This window comes from Aptenodytes forsteri, unplaced genomic scaffold, assembly GCF_000699145.1.
Source record: "Aptenodytes forsteri isolate BGI_AS27 unplaced genomic scaffold, ASM69914v1 Scaffold132, whole genome shotgun sequence".
NCBI lineage: Eukaryota > Metazoa > Chordata > Aves > Sphenisciformes > Spheniscidae > Aptenodytes > Aptenodytes forsteri.
This window is the reverse complement of record NW_008795520.1, coordinates 1447372-1457431: the sequence shown is the minus strand read 5'-3', so window position 1 is coordinate 1457431 and position 10060 is coordinate 1447372.

Sequence of the window (10060 nt, the reverse complement as noted above, 5' to 3'; positions counted from 1 at the left end):
CGTCTCCCCCCCCAAAAAAAAAAAAAAAAAAGGACAAAAAAATGACATTTGCCTGGTACAGGAGGAAAAAGTAACCTCCAGCTGGCACAGCAGGCTGAGTGTGCACCTAGGCTTTCTGCATCTACCAAATACCTCCACAGGTAGCTGCACGGTGTCCTACCAACAGCACCCACCACTGCCTTGAAGGCACTAGTTTTCACAGGTAGTGCTTCCTTGTAGTTTGAAAGGTGAATAATCATCTCTAACTGGAATTCGTGCATGTGCGAGGGTTGGTGGTAAGGCAAGGATGAAAAGCAGGGAAAGGCAAGGAATATTTTTCTGGGAAGAGAGCTGTGCCATATCCCATGGGTAGCCATTGCAAGCTACCATCAGCCTTGGCTAGAGCATGTTGATAGTAGGAGCTCCGATAGGTATATGTGTCTATTTTAAATGGACCATTTAGAAATGGACCATTCAGAGCCAACAACCACCTCAGAAAATGTCCCAGAGCCACCTTGGGACACGGAAGTATAAATACATCTGTTTTTTAGAAGTAGGAAACAGTGGTTTTCAGGGCGAGGTCATCAGTTTACTCTCCTGTGGAGCTGTGCCTTGTTCTGGGGAACATCCGTCTGACCTGTGTTGTGTCTATAGCACAGAGAAACTGGAGCCGGTACCACAGGGTGCAGGGAGTGCTAGAGCTGCATCCATGTGGCATAACCAGCCCTGCTGCTCCTGAACAGGACGCAGCCTCTCCGAAGCATTGCGTTGCACCGCAGTGGGGCACTGTCCCCGGCAGCCACAGAGCCCAACTGGAACATGTAAAATCACAAGGGAGGTCTCTGCAGAAGTGGGAATGAACCCAGTAGCTCTGAGGCAGGATCAAACAGCTAAATTTGCTCTCTTGCTGAGTAAAGAAGCACTGAGAGGAGCTGCACATCTTTTTCTGCTGGTTGGGTAGTAGGACTGGGAAAGGAACAAAAAGTTTTCCTGGAGAAGTAAAACTGGATTGTCCCAAGCTGCCAATTATACTCTGAAATTTGGTACCATTTGATCCCTGCACTTGACTTAAACATCTACTCTTTGATCATATTCTGAATATTCTTCAGGCAAAGCAATGGTATTCATTTTAGGGTTTTATTTTTTTGTTTTAATCAATCTGTCAGACTCGTGCAGATTAAATACAGATGCTTGCATGGTTTTCTGTGTGACTTTTAGAGCAGAAAGACTATTATATTTACAGCACTTTCTTCTTTTGAGAGAGTTGACACTCCCAGTCTATTTGAAATCCAAGGGTATGAGGCTCTTTGTGAGCACGCCTGGTGTTCAGAACAGGAGTGACTGCTAAATCGCTGCAGCCAGGCAGAAGCTGGGCACCGACAGACACTATTTCAGTCTCTCCGATGCACTCTGCCAAGCACTTAGCCTCCCTGCCACAGCAGTTCTGGGTCCGTCCTGAGCCGAGACCCACACTCGTGTCCATAAATACACAGCAATGTGCCTGTGCCTGACAAGTGCCTGCAGGAAGCTGTCGTCGCCAAGTCTCGGTTCCCAGTTCTCAGTAGTCTCAGCAAGCGCAGCCACGTTCTGGAGATGAAAGGCTGGTGCATGCTGTACTGCAAATGATGGGCCCTGCAAGCTGTGCTTTCCCAGCTGAAGCACACAAATGGGAAGGTAATGTGCCTTGGTGGGGAGGATGGGAAATCTTTGACCCATCTTCCAAACTGATCTGCTCTGTGACCCTGCACTCTTCGTGCCTTGGTTCCTACCACCTTAACTCAAGTTACCCCACGTGTCCTGTGATGTGGACTCCTGTGATGCTCTTGCACTGCTCGCCAGTCCCTTGGCCACCCCAGTGAGGGTGTCTGCAGGCAGAATCCCCAGGGATGAGAAGTTTCCTCACTTGGCATATTCTGCCCCAAGCTCTGCTCCATCACCAAGGAGGACCCGAACCTTGCTCTTCCATCACCAGTAAGAGCTGTGTGAGCTGCTTTGGGCTGTACAATGGGGAGTTGCAGCCCTGCTTATTCTGTGGCTGTTGCTACAAGCTGGTTCCCTCTGACTTCCTGCACTGCACCCTGATCCTGCAGGTCTCATGAGGCATTGCTAGTTATCTTGGACCCCTGGCTGACCCACTCTGCTTTGCACTGCAATGTAATCTCCAGACAAGAAAAAGTTGATGTGTCCAAGGAAAACAGAGACAGCAACTTTTACGTGCTTTGAGCAGCTACAAATGTACTGTGCCATACGGAAGTTATCTTCATGAGAAGACCGACTTGGCTTTCCATCATTGCTTAGAGGTTCCCTCCAGGCCAATGTACCAAGCAGCCCCTGACGAACCACTCCAGTCTCGTGGTCTGTGTGCTGGAAGTGATCTCAACAGGGTACTTGCTGCTGCACAGCAGACCTTTCTCTAGACACTCTGCTGTGGTGTTTAATACCCACAGATTTCAATAGCTAGTTAGCTGGCTACATGGATCTAAGTTTGAGATCTTAATCTCAAACTAAGGGCACAGCCCAATCAGATACAGAAGATAATGGATCTCATAAAATGAGAAACAGCAATCCTGCTACAGTGGTAGGGAATTTTGAGCAGTCCGTCTCCTGTCCACAGACGGACCCCAGGTACTGTTTATGACTACAGGAGAATCCTGCCCACCAGATCTCACTCTTCCCCGGCATCCCCCGATTCCCAGATCTTCTGTGGGGTAAGGAGCCACCCCCCTTCCTTTTTAATCTCTTCAGCAAGAGTATCATTCATTGTGAAGGTGGTAAAACTGGGCTTAGCATGTACATGAAACCATGAGGGAGTCACCATTTCACAGAAGTTTAATCCCTACTCTATGACTGAGTATAGGGAAAAAAAGGTCTGGGTGGCAGATGCTTTTAAGGAGCAGCATCTGCCTTATAAATCTATAAAAGGCACCCAAATGTCCTTGGAAAATGTTCCCACTGCTCCTTAATCAGAACGTATTCTTTTTGAAGCCATCTGGGACAGGCATGTTGTCCATTTCAGCTCAGCCAAAGCAGAATTGTCATCACTGTGGTTCAGTACGTTCCCTCTTCAGTGGCTTGTTTTGTACGTGGTGATGAAGATGAATTAAAGAGTTGGTAAAAAATTTGGAGCAGTTCTGTCCAAGTTCTGCAGAAGGAGATTATGTGGAAGAATAAAAACAAATGTCAAAATATCCTTGACATTTAAGTGATGCTGCTCTATTTATAGGATAGCATGTATTAACACCCTGTTCTACCCTTGCATGAGTTTTATCTTTGTGTCAATGCATTGATTATACTTGAGTTATTTTTTTTTTTACACTATGAGCAGAATTCTTCCACCCTAGATTAATCCACAAGTTTATAATATGCTGAACAATTATAATTAGAAGTAAGAGTAATGATATCTCTGCATAAACATTCAATTCTGTTCATGGAAAAAGTGTGATACTCAGTCACCAGGTCTTTGTGCTTTCTATTGTGTGGGACAGACTGGGCTTTGGCCTTGCTCAATAGTGCTCTCAGGGCTGCTTTAAGCTCTGATTTCTTTCCCTTTTTTTCTTCCAGACCTGGCTAACAGAGTAGCCCCAATGCATCAAGTTTGGGTCACGGCCCCTCCATAGCAACACTTGAACGGGAGAAGAAGTGGCCTATGGCTTCCATAGCAGACCTACACTGGCTGAGGTTGGTCCTTGCACAGGTCCTTGCAGGAGAGACGTTATCTCCTTTATGGCCTTTGACCACCTTCAGAGACATGTGAAGAAGACCTAGTGCATTGGGTCCAACGTCATTAGAATAAGGTATTAGAATTGTCCAAACCCAGGAAATTTCTACTTAGTTTCATGCCAGGAACTGCTTGCCTAGTATCGCAGGGCTCTTCCCAAAGACCGAGAGGGGACTTTCCAGTTCACAAGCAGTTTCTTCAGTAATTCTAAAATCAATAAATCTGAGTGACATGTCTGGGTACAGCCTGGATGAACACTCAGGTATGTGTCTCCCATGCACGCCCTAGCCTGCCTGGGTGGCCAACAAGCAATCCATGGCAGGGAGGGTCCAGGGAAGGATGTTGTCTCATATGGAATAACCAGAGACCCTCTGTTACAACCCCAGAAGCGGGAAAAAGTCAGCAAGTAGAGATTTCACAAAATGGGACATTTCTTCAGAAAAGCAAAATCTGAGAAAAGCAAGCACAGTGGGAAGTTCTCATCCAGTTACACCATCAACCAAAGGGGAAAAACAACAGTGGAGTGAGAAAAATGCTGAAAGAGCATCTTCTAGTGCAGTCCTGTCTCCTCACCACAGCCCTGCTGTTCTCTCCATAGCACCCATCCACACCAATGTCTCACTGGGGGCAATCCTTCAAAAACATTTTGAAGCTTTCTTCCAGGATATCCCTGCATCCATCCCAAATTCCCATGAGCAGCCACAATCACCATTGCCCTTCCAAAACCAGGAATCGATTCCTTTTGTCAAACAGAAGTGAGCATAAGTGAACATGGTCTCCCAGGACCACATACTTTCCTTTCAGAGAGACTTCATTCTCATGTATCATTGGATTATTACTGTTGTGGAAGAACATCCAGAGGCAAGGAAGAGTGTGGCAGGTGTCAGGCAGATGTACACAGCGATAAGTTGTCTATCCTGGAGTATTTATAATTGAAGCAGACAAATAACACAAAAAGGGCAGAGGAAAATGTGAAGCAGGCAGTCTTGTACATAGACACATGTAGCTGTAGGATGCCTGGCCCAAAGACATGCTTCTTATGCCATGAGAGATCTCAAGATTTGGTGTTTCCTAACCAAGGTAAATGAAAACATGAAGCTGAACATTTGTGAGCAAGTAAAGATGGGAAAAAATAGCCAACTCCATTTAGGACCAATAGTTTCCTTACAGCATTTGGTAATATTTTATTTTAATCAGCCTTTTTCCTTTCTGTAAATTTACCAGAATCTTAAACTCCAGATCTTTCACTTAAAATATACTAATTTCAAAAAAATTTTCCCCTCAAAATTTTTGTTTTAGGATATTTGCCAGCAACTGTTTTATTCTGTGAACAGCTCTTGACAAACTGTGTTCTGGTAACAAATGTTTTGTCAAAAGACTACTAAGCAGCTCTGTTGTTTCCAAGGCTTTTCTTCTCTGCAAACATTAACTAAATGATGCTGCTTCTGAGAGCTGTAATACACATCCTGCGTAACCATCCCAGGAAGAGATTTGATGGAGCAAAAAGTTCAGTATAGATATCGGAGTCTGGTCCAGTGTGGAGCTTAAAAGAACAAATCTGACCTTCATCAGAAAGGGCAGATTGAAATCCAGTTCCTATTCCACCCCCTGTACCACCTGCCTTTTCTATGTCTTTCCTCCAAAACTGAAGGATGGTTGCCAATACTATGGGATCCTGCTCCACTACTGGGATATATGGGAATACCAGGTACTCCCATACCATGGTAGCAATGAAATGGTGATACTTTCAATATGAAGAGCTTCTTGTTTTGGAGGTAAAGAGCAGCCACCCATTTGAGAATTGGCCATTTCTTCTCCTGCAAGGAAGACCATCTTTTCCATTAATGATTCCAGATCAGCTATATGTGGTCACAGATCTGTCTGAGCTGTCTGTTTATTGCATTTTCACCAGACTTGTGAGGGAACTTCCATGCCCAAGCTTGCAAAGGCCAGATTCTATATCTTTAGGATGCTGGTTCCTTTGTTCTGCTCCAGAAGAGATATTTGGAGCAAATAGATTTTCTAAGCTTCATCAGACCTACTGCCAAGAGAAGTCTCCATATGAATGCTGTGATTTGAAAACTGACTTTTGTCTTTGGTTTGGTGGGATTTTGTCTGCCACACTGGATTCCATTAGCACATAATGACCCTGCATGATACAAGAAATTTTTCTAAGACCAGCTATGTCACGTCAGTCAGAATTCCTCACCTGCATTTACTTTTAGAAGAGTGTAGGTTTACTACTATGGCATTGTGCGATCTGGTCTAAAATTAGTTTATCTCAACCACAGAGAATTTGTCAAACTGCCTGCTACTGGGCAGTGCTGACTCTCTGAGTACAGGTAGTCTTGATTCAGTGAGCTTCTTACAGTCTGGGGTTTCATAGGTGTGATGTCAGGGAAGAAAATGTTTTCTGTGCGTCCACCACAGCCAACCATAGCAAATTAATTGTCAGAATAAGAGTCTAAATTTCCTTCATTAGTTTCCTCACCCTCCTAGCTTTCCATCTCATTTATCTAAAATATTTCTTTGATGTAGAGCTGCAAAAAACTGAGGGATCTTCAGCCAATGGTTTAGATGATGGCTAGTAAAGAAAATATAAAAAGTGTACTGTTACAAAAACTATTGATAGCATAAACTACAAGCTCCTTAGTCATTTTTCTTCAGGCAGTCTGGAATCCAGCCAGAGCTGCTGGTGAGACCTGGATGCTGATAAAATGTGTCTCTGAGGGGTGGCCCTGGGAAGGGGTGGGTGACTGGTCTAAGTGGCAGCTGGAGCAGGGCTTCCCGCCCTCCACCGAGCCCCACAGCCATACCCCACGGATGGGTGCTGCTTCCTGCCGCCTTCCACACTCCCTCCATGCCAGGCTCCAGCTCTGGTGGGTCTCTGGGAGACAGCCTGGAGAAATGCCACTCAAATGGAAATAAATCTACACTGCAAAAAATGCCTGTATTGTAAACTCAAAATAAAAACCATCAGTGTCAAAAAAAAAAAAAAAGAAAAGAAAGAAAAAAAGACGAGAAACAACCCCCGTCCTACACAAATGCATTGCTGGATGCAAACAGCTGAATGTTAGTCAACCCTTGACTGCACAAAGAGAGACTGGTTGTAAACAAAACGGAGAGAGCTGAGACGGAGCCTTCTAACGAAGGCTATTGAAGTTTGTGCTCCCTGTAACTTGAAAGCCGCAAACGCTGAAAGAGCCATCTGTATTAAACCATGGCTGGGATCATGTTCATTAACTGGTTGGCTGTAAATATAGCCTCCCCCCAACACAAAAGGTAACGCATGTCAGCTCAAACCATCACCAGCAGGTTTGTGTAAATATTTACGGGGCTGTTCAGACTGCTGTAATTTGAGGCTGTTGATGTCTCACAAACAAGTTAGAAAATGAGCTGGCAAGTTCCCGAAAACAGTGTCAAAAGGCAGCTCCAGTACAGTAGAGGGAATGTGAGCTTTGTGCTGTTTTCTCTGAGGGCTGCAGGGCTTCCCAACTGCTCCAGCCTGGCTAGTTTTTGGCCTCCTTACAGTGAAAACTCAGATTTAAAGGTTTATAACCTTTTATGCATTATTTTTTCTTTAGACTCTAGGAGAATGTTTCTTGGGAGTTTTGGATGTTGGGACGAGGATGAGAATTTTGCTTAAGTTAATTAATTTTTTATTTCTTCTTTCATAAAAATACATCAGGGCATAAAGCCACCTGTAAGAGGGCTGCGGGATCACAGGTGGTCCACCCACCTGGGTGAAACTGCCAGCCCTATCCCGTGTGTATCATGGAGGGACATTGGGATAATCTCCATGTAGCTGAACAACCACTGCATTGCTCTTTTGGACTTAGGATGCCCGCACCAGGTATCCAGGTCTATTGGAGAGCTCAGAGTAAACTGCCTGAATATGGCGTGTGATGTCTCTGCTAGTCCCAAGGTTGGGAGAGCAGAAAGCCACAGCCTGTGCCTGCTCCGGCAGGCAGGGGCAGGGCACGGGTCGAAGCTCTGACTCCATGGCTGCCCACGCACTTTCCACCTGTGCAAGCTACCAATCTCCCAGGATGATATCTAACAGAGGCTGTTCCCAGGGGGTAGTTTGGATGTGGCCACCCATCCAAAGTGGGGGGTGGGGGAGCGGCCAGAAATTTCAGCAGTTCAGCCATGGAGATGTGCCTCGGGGCTAGAGAAGAGTCTCTGGTCTGTTTTACACTGTGGAGTGGACGTAGCTACAGCAATCACCTTTCCCCGGTCTCCTGGGGTGGAAGAAATCCCCTATTCACAAAAAAAGCCAAATTCAGCAAAGATCATCCTTCCTCTGCTCTCATGGTGTATGTGATGCCTGGGTGTAATTTTAAAGAGCTGCACAGGGAGAATTGTCTGAGTAGCCATTTTTGGGCACTTCCATTTTTAAAGCATGCTGGTCCCCAGAGTCCTTTTTTTTGTCCTCCCAGCGAAGACAGCAGGGAGAGTTTAGGGACCAGAGGTGGTCTGCGAGTCTAGGGAACAATACACAGAGAAATGCTCCTTGGGACCAAAGGGCTGGAAAAGTTGGTGCATTCAGCATGTGCTCTGTGTCCTTAGCCCTGCTCAGCGCTGGAGGCACTGGCTGGAAAATGCCACGTTTCTCTCTTGCATGGAGAGTGCCATTGCCCAAATGGGCTGCAGGCACGCTGACGAGGAGGGGGTTTTGCTAGCTGGGATCTGTTGTCCTCACTGCTGGAAATCAGCCCTATCAAAATGAACACTTGGCATCCGAATGGCATTTACTGCCTTTAAACTACCTGGTGATGGGAATCCCTGACTGGTGCAAAACTGTTGAGGCAGGTTTTACAGAAACACTGCTGCCCTCCTTGCAGGCACAGGTGTGTGCAGCAATGCAAGGGGGGGGTCTGGTGCATAGCGCACCCCCATCTCCTCCCTGGGACATGGCTGCGTACATGTGGCTACCACAGGGCACCCATGAGAGCTGCCTCCAGCCAGCTGGGCTGCTGCTGCGCATTGCCTTGCCTCCAGGAGCAGAGGAAAAGCATGGCTGGCTGAGAGCTGCTGCACCCCTCCTTCCCCAGCTGTGCCCAGCCCAGCTCAAGGGCCATCAGCACTGTTTCTGGGCATGTAGCAAGAAGCAACCGAGGAACAAAATGACTGCAGCTTCATAGCCAGGTGTATTATTGTTTTATATATCCTCCCCCCTGAACTATTATGTGCTGACTGCTGCAGGGCCATCATCTCAGCTCTTCAGATGGTGCAAGTCAGTGAGATTTCATTTCCATCAGTGGAGCGCCCCTGACTTACACAACCTCATGATTTAGTCTAGGAGACTTCACATGATAGACCTCAGGGTCTGATCCTGTGATCTCAGTGTCTTATAATGTGACTCATGCACTAAAAGCAGCCCTCTGAGAAACCAGCCGTGTAATGCCCAGATTGTGAGTCATTTCATTTGTTTGGTGACAGGGGACAAGTTTTGCAGTCTCCACACATAATTCAGTATTTCAGGTAATTTCCATCTGAGGTAGGGCTCTGTCACTCAGAAATCCCAGCTCTGCCAAACATGTAAACAGAAGGTGCCCATTCCCAGCCTTCGGTGATGGCTTTCCTGTTCAGTGAGGAAGGCATGCAAAATGTAACCCAGACTTTTGGTGCTCACAGTGTGGATTTGGGACGGGAAAACCTTTTTTAAAGTAGCAAACGCAGAGGTCTCAAGGTCCTCCTTATCAAAAATCTTCCTTCTCACAGAGTTAAATGAAGTGGCTAGATCCACCAGTCTCTGCTCTTTTGGCTACTTCAGGAAATGAATAATGCAGATATTATCAGGAGAAGAGACTAGAACTAGAACCCCATCTGCACTACGGCACTGTGTGGGTATGTTTTGCACCAATCTCCATCAGAGAGCATTTACGTAAATGGTAAGAACTAGTTCACCATGACAGGCTATATTGCGGGCACCCCGGCAGCAAAGTCTGAACTGGCCTGAAGGCAGAAGGAAATCCCTTTGCTTAAGGGGCTGTTTCGGATGGGCTGGACAGGAGCATGAATTCTGCTCTCTGGGTCAGCTGTCTCCATGGGTAAATCATAGAATCATAGAATCATGGAATCATTAAGGTTGGAAAAGACCTCTAAGATCATCAAGTCCAACTGTCAACCCAACACCACCATGACCACTAAACCATGTCCCTAAGTGCCTCATCTACTCGTCTTTTAAATACCTCCAGGGATGGGGACGCCACCACTTCCCTGGGCAGCCTGGTCCAATGTTTCACCACTCTTTCAGTAAAGACATTTTTCCTCATGTCCAATCTAAACCTCCCCTGGCGCAACTTGAGGCCATTTCCTCTCGTCCTATCGCTTGTTACTTGGGAGAAGAGACTGACACCC